The sequence below is a fragment of the Cnephaeus nilssonii genome (genome assembly GCF_951640355.1).
Source record: "Cnephaeus nilssonii genome assembly, chromosome: 11".
In the NCBI taxonomy this organism is placed as follows: domain Eukaryota; kingdom Metazoa; phylum Chordata; class Mammalia; order Chiroptera; family Vespertilionidae; genus Cnephaeus; species Cnephaeus nilssonii.
The window spans coordinates 69,485,155-69,492,126 of NC_137082.1; the positions used below are offsets into that span (position 1 = coordinate 69,485,155).

Sequence of the window (6,972 nt, forward strand, 5' to 3'; positions counted from 1 at the left end):
GGGACATCCCTCCCTTGTCTTCTTTCTATTCAGCTATCCTAGATCAGAATCAGCAGAGACCTTAGTTATTCTGGAGTCCACAGGGCCAGGGGCAAAATCTGGACCACATATACATATATAGGTTATCCCAGTGGTCGGCAAACTCATTAGTCAACAGAGCCAAATTATCAACAGTACAACGGTTGAAATTTCTTTTGAGAGCCAAATTTTTTAAACTTAAACTTCTTCTAACGCCACTCCTTCAAAATCGACTCACCCAGGCCATGGTATTTTGTGGAAGAGCCACACTCAAGGGGCCAAAGAGCCACATGTGGCTCGCGAGCCGCAGTTTGCCGACCACGGGGTTATCCCATGAGCCAGGTATGGATGTGGGTTATCCTATGAGTTAGGTATGTCCATGTGTTATCCTATGAGCTTGGTATTATATGTGTTATCCCCACTCAATAGATGAGGAATTTGAGGCTCAGAGAACTTGTCCCAGGTCACAGACTCCAAACTGTCTACATTCCATGCTTACTCTGTCAGCATTTGTGTTTGCAACCCTGATTTCCCAGCCACTTGCCAGGAGGTTTGCAGAGGAAAACAACAGAACCAAGGAGGAAGACATACTTGCTGACCCTTGTCATATTTTGGCAAATGGATGGCGCCGACTCCCTGCTGCACGGGGAGCAAACCAACTGGAGAGCGGGGTTTCCTCCACATCCTCAGTGCCTGGTGCAGGGTCAGCCTAGGGAACCCTGTGCTGAGCGAATGAAGTGACCCGCCTTCAGGTGGTGCAAACTCAGGGGCGCGTGCCTGCCCAGGGCTCTGCCCGCAGACCTGGCCGCTGTCCGACCTTCCCTGCTTTCTCCTGGTACTGACAGAGGTCAAGAGCACAGGCTCTGAGGTCTGGCTTCTTCACACCCACCTTCCTGCTTCATCTCTCACTCGCCGTGACCGCGTTGCGCCTTGGTTTCTTCACCAGCAAATGGGGCTGATCATGGTGCCTCACAGGGCTGCTGGGAGGACTAGTTGAGATTATGCAAATCCCTTCTCATGGCCACCAACTTGAGAAGTAGTAGCTGTTACTGTGACACATACTCTGTGTGAGTGTGTGGGGTGGGGACGAGTTAATTTGCCTGAGTCTTAAAATCCTTTTCCTTATGCATTGACTTGCCCCTCCTTAACCCAATGCAGCCTGAGCCCTGCACAGAACTGGACACGGGTCATGCTCAGCTGAGGGCTTCCCATATATCTCAGGAGCTTGGCACCAAGGACCTGAATCGCCCAATTACATCCCTTCGTCCCAACAACACTTACAAGCTCCTTCCCTCCACCAGGCCTGGGTCAGGATTGGAGATCAGGGATAACCTGAACCACCTGTCTTATCTGTGAAGACCATCTACCTGACTGGCACGGTTAGACAAGGTACATGATCTCTGATACACAGGAGATGATGACACTAGATTTTTTTCAGGAGGATATGTGAGAGTTAGCATTCCTGTGCATTTGAGAATGCATCTCTCCCGTCTTCACATGTGAATGATGCTGTGTGGATGATGCATTGGAAAGCATCTCTCTCCATTCCTCCTCCAACTCTGTAGATATTGGCCCACTGTGTACTGGCGTGGAGAAGTTCAAGACCAGCCTGTGTCACCCAGGGTCCTGGCAGGAACCAGGTGACACACTCAAACTGAGAAATTGAGGAGAGTTGAATAAAGGACTTATTTACAGTTATCAAATAGATAAGATCTGAGGATCTCACGTACAACATGGTGACTATAGTTGGTTGATAACACTATTGTGTAATTAAAATTTGCTAAGAGCAGCCCTAACTGGTTTGGCTCAGTGGATAGAGCATCGGCCTGCAGACTGAAAGGTCCCAGGTTCGATTCTGGTCGGGGGCATGTACCTTAGTTGCGAGCACATCCCCAGTAGGAGGTGTGCAGGAGGCAGCTGATCGATGTTTCTCTCTCATCGATGTTTCTAACTCTATCTGTCTCCCTTCCTCTCTGTAAAAAAAAAAAAAAAAATCAATAAAATATATAAAATAAAATAAAATAAAATTTGCTAAGAGCGGAACCGAAGTGTTTTTACCCCCTCCCAAAAGAGGTAAATATGTGAGGGGATGCGTGTGTTAACTCGATGGGGGAATCCTTCCGTAATGTATACAAAGGCCAAGTCATCACACAGTAGTTAAGCTCCATGCAGTTCAACAAGGGGTTCTCCTACAGGCTTTCGGCCGAGGTCAAGAACTGGCTCCTGTCCAAACATGACCCTCAGGAGGAGGCGGAGCTCCGCAGCTGGATGGAGGGACTCACGGGCCTGTCTGTGAGTCCCAACTTCCGGAAGGGTCTGAAGGATGGAACTATCCTATGCACACTCGTGAATAAGCTACCGCCCAACTCAGTCTCCATGATCAACTGCTCCATGCAAACTGGCACCAGCTAGTAAACCTCTCCAACTCCATCTAGACCATGCTCAGCTACGGCACGAACTCCGTGGACCTGTTCAAGGTCAGGACCTTGAGAGTGGAAACGTGAAGCAGGTGCAGGTGTCTCCTCTGGCTCTGGCCGGGAAGGCAAGACAAAGGGGCTGCAGAGCGGCGTGGACATCGGCATCAAGCACTCGGAGCAGCAGCAGTGGAGCTTCGATGACGCCACCACGAAGGCGGGCCAGTGCGCCATTGGGCTCCAGGTGGGCACCAACAGTGTGCCAGCCAGTCAGGCATGACAGCATATGGCATGAGAAGACATCTGTGTGATCCAAGAACCATATCCTGCCACCCATGGGCCATTCATCATGAGCCTGCAAATGGGCACCAACAAGTGTGCCAGCCAGATGGGCAGGATGGCTCCCAGGACCCAGCGGCACATCTATGACACCAAGCTGGGGACCGACAATTGTGACAACTCCTCCTGTCTCTGCAGATGGTCTACACCAGGGGTCCTCAAACTTTTTAACCAGGGGGCCAGTCCACTGTCTCTCAGACCATTGGAGGGCCGGACTATTGTTTAAAAAAAAACTATGGCCAAAACCGGTTTGGCTCAGTGGATAGAGCGTCGGCCTGCGGACTGAAAGGTCCCAGGTTCGATTCCGGTCAAGGGCATGTACCTTGGTTGCAGGCACATCCCCAGTAGGGGGTGTGCAAGAGGCAGCTGATCGATGATTCTCTCTCATCGATGTTTCTAACTCTCTATCCCTCTCTCTCCCTCTCTGTAAAAAATCAATAAAAAATATATTTTAAAAAAAAACAAAAACTATGAACAAATTCCTATGCACACTGCACATATCTTATTTTGAAGTAAAAAAAACAAAACGGCAAAAACACCTGCATGTGGCCCGCGGGCTGTAGTGTGAGGTCGCCTGGTCTACACGCAGGGAGCCAACCAGAAGAGCCAGGTCTCTGGCCTGGGCTGGCAGATATATGACCCCACGTGCTTCCCACAAGGCCCAGTGGCTGACGGCGCTCCAGGGTCAGCCAGCAACTGCCCGAGCCCAGGGAAGGCCCTGGAATACCCCTCTGCAGGCTACTGAGGTCCTCCTTGCAGGGTGTCTCCCACATCATTGCCCATCTGGATTTGGGGTTTTCTGTGTTTTCATCTTGTTTCTTTATGTGTTCAAGTGCTTCCAGCTGAGGGTCTGTGAAGGCCAGCTCCAGGCATGTGGGGTAGGGGTCACTTCCAGGGCACACCCGGGCAGCAACCTTCCCAGCAGGCTTTGGGGGAAGCTGTTGGGGGAAGAGGTCCGTGGAGGGAGGGGAACTGGCCCCAAGCTTTCAGTTGCTTGGTCCTCTTTCCTTTTCTCCGCTATCAGTTTGTGGTTTCTGTACCCACAGAAATTTCAGGCAATTTTAACCAAAGTACAGTGGAACCTCATTTCTCCAACTTAATTCTGTTCAAAAACGAAATAATTTTTTCCCATTAGAAATAATGTAAATTGAATGAATCTGTTCCAGGCCCCCGAATGATTCCCTGTTTCAACCTTTCGAATATACAGTACATGCCTATTGTACTGTTTAATCTATAAATGAACACTTTAAAAACAAAAAGGACATGACGTGAAAATTTAACAAAAAGGAAAGGAAATGTTCAGTGAAATGTGAAAACTTAACAATAATTATAAGCAGCAGCAAAAGCAAAAAAAACACGAAAATATTCGCAGCACACTATCCTGAGATGTTAGCAGTGGTAAATGGACTCATAATCGCAGCTCTCTCCTTCATTTGTCACCTGAGAGATGAGTGACTGATCACACGGCATCAGCATGAAAGGGTTGTCAGGTTGAAAAGCGAATTGCTCAAGGTGGGAGACGTTGGAGAAACGGGGTTCCACTGTGATTGGGGTGGGGGATGGGGGATATTAGCCAGCACTCCTATTATCTACCGCTGCCTAACAACCTATCCCAAGACTTAATGACTTCAATTAGCAGCCGTTCTATTACATTATATCTGCAGGTCAGGAATGTGGGGTGGGGTCAGCCGGCTGCTGTTCTGGTCCCACATGGCTTCGCTAATGTGTCTGGTTTCTTGGTGGGGGCGGCAGGAAGGCTGCGCTCAGCTGGGCAGTCCAGGGAGGGACTGACTGCACGTGGATTCTCCAGGGGGGACTTCTTACATTGCCACTCAGGGTTCCCAGAGAGAATGTTCCAGAGGCCCCAGTGGCAGCGGCAAGGCTTCTTATGACCTAGACTCAAAGTCCAGAAATATCAGGTTCCCCACAAGTCTATCAGGCAAACAAGTTACTCCTCCAGCCCAGGTACAAAAGGAGGAAAATTAGACTCCAACTCACCGTGGAAGGAATAGCAAAGAACGCGTGTCACCTTTAATGGACCTGCCAGTCATCCAGGTTGGCCAGTGTGTGAGGACTGTGCTGAAAAGTGATGGGACTGATGTTGGGGAGGAACTTGAATGTCCTGGCAGGGCGCTGGGGAGACAGCGATAAGGTCGAGTGAAGGTTCTAGAGTCAGGTTCAAATGCAAATCCCAGCTGCCACGCACAGCCCATGTGCCAAGCAGGCTGCTCTGTTCTCGGAGCCTCAGCGTGCTCTCCTGTAAAAGGAGATCACTTCCTACTCCACGATATTGCTGTAAAGATGAAATGGGATGGTGCTAATAAAGCGCTTCTCAGAGTACCTGCTCCAAGTATGCCTCAGGGAACAGAGCTGTTATGATTTACCCTGAGTGGCACAGAGAGCCAGGGAAGGGTCTTAGCAAAACACTCCGGTTTCCACAATGTACCGGAAGTATCGGTTTACAGCCATCCAGTAAAGGCCCTATCTTCCCTAACCAAGGACACAATAGTAAATGGTTTACACTTCTCCCCAACCAGAGGCTAAATGGCTCACATCAGCCTACTCAGGGAGCTAGATAACAGAAATCCAATAAATGCCATTTGTGCCAGCCACACCCAAGGACAGATGAAGTTAAGGGAATAAATCTCATTTTGGCACGTGGGCATAAAGCTGATGAATATTTTATTAGATCCTCCCCTAAGATCTCCCCTAAAATCCCCGTCTTTAGAAAACAGATGAGACAAAGACCCAGCGAGGGCTCTCTCTGGAGCACGCCATGCCCCTTTTTCAGGCATGCACCTTTCCTTCTCTCTCCTAAACTCTTAGGGGCCCCAGGAGACTTGCAACCAGGGGAGCAAAGGGCAGCGGCAGCTCGTCCCGGGCTTGCCCCCTGGACCAGTCTCCAAGGCCCCCTTCTCTCTGACGTGTCAATGAGCCAAAGCAGCCCCGCCCTGACTCGCTTCTTTCCTATAATGTTTCTAGGGCCAAGGCAGAGCACCCCCAGGCTCTCTCCTGTTGCTGCTTCTACCCCAAAGCAGAGCACCCCTTAACGTGCAATGCGCACTCCAGCCACTTGGGCATCGTGTTAAAAGATGGATTCCAGCTCAGTAGGTGTGGGGAGGGTGCGAGAGTCAGCAGGTGTCGTCAGCTCCCAGGTGACATGGATGCTGATGATTCCCGGCCACACTGTGAGAGTATTGTTTCCAAATACAAGTTTGATCCTGTCTTGCCTCCACTAAAAACCCTCCACAGCACTCTCAGGGGAAAGCCCTCACCGTGTCCCATAGTGACCTAGTTCTCTCTCATCGGATTGTCTAGCCCAGTGGTCGGCAAACTGAGGCTCGGGAGCCACATGCCTCAATCAGATTGAGGACGTTTTTAGCAAAGGCCAGCTTAGGAGTACCCTAATTAAGTTAATAACAATGTACCTACCTATATAGTTTAAGTTTAAAAAATTTGGCTCTCAAAAGAATTTTCAGTCGTTGTACTGTTGATATTTGGCTCTGTTGACTAATGAGTTTGCCGACCACTGATCTAGCCGCTTGTCCTCCACTCTCTTGCCCTCTCTTTTCTCCTTATTGTTATCAGCTTATTTATAATACTAGAGGCCCAGTGCACGAATTCGTGCACAGGTGGGGTCTGGCCAGCCAGCCCCAATGGGGGCCTATTGGGGCGGGGCCAGCTTGGGGGAGGGGCCACAGGAGGTTGGGGCAGGCTGATTGGGGCCAGATCAGGCAGGTTGGCCACTGCAGTGTGCATCATAGCGACTGGTCATTCTGGTGGTTCCGATGTTCAGTCACTGGCCTTTATATATATAGATAATGAAATGAAACCACCATCCCACCCAAGCACTGGAACATGACCAGTAACCTGAATGTACCTGTATGCTCCCCCCATCTGCGATAATCACTCTTCTTCAGTTTATTTCTCTCTTTCCCTTGATTTAAAACATTTTCTCCCAAATGCATGTGTCTAAACATGCATATTTTTGGTTTTTGCTTTTATTATACATTCTACGAGTTACATCATGGCCCATGTAGTTTTGTGCAACTTTTTCACTCCACACTGTTTCTTAGGTGGATGTGGTGCTGTTTGCAACTGAAGTTCATTCGATTTCACCGCTGTATACTATTCCATGGAGGGAGTGTCCCAGAGGTTATTTGCCCACTGGCTGTGGATGGGCCTTGGGGTGTTTCCAGTG

General features: G+C 49.6%; 1 pseudogene across 1 annotated transcript; it reads left to right on the forward strand.

Moving 5' to 3' along the window:
* Positions 1 to 351: 351 nt before the first annotated feature.
* LOC307106764 (calponin-2-like) lies at positions 352 to 3,516 on the forward strand (annotated as a pseudogene). Its single transcript has 3 exons — positions 352 to 360; positions 2,176 to 2,899; positions 3,341 to 3,516. The product of its transcript is annotated as a calponin-2-like (transcript).
* Positions 3,517 to 6,972: the final 3,456 nt, after the last annotated feature.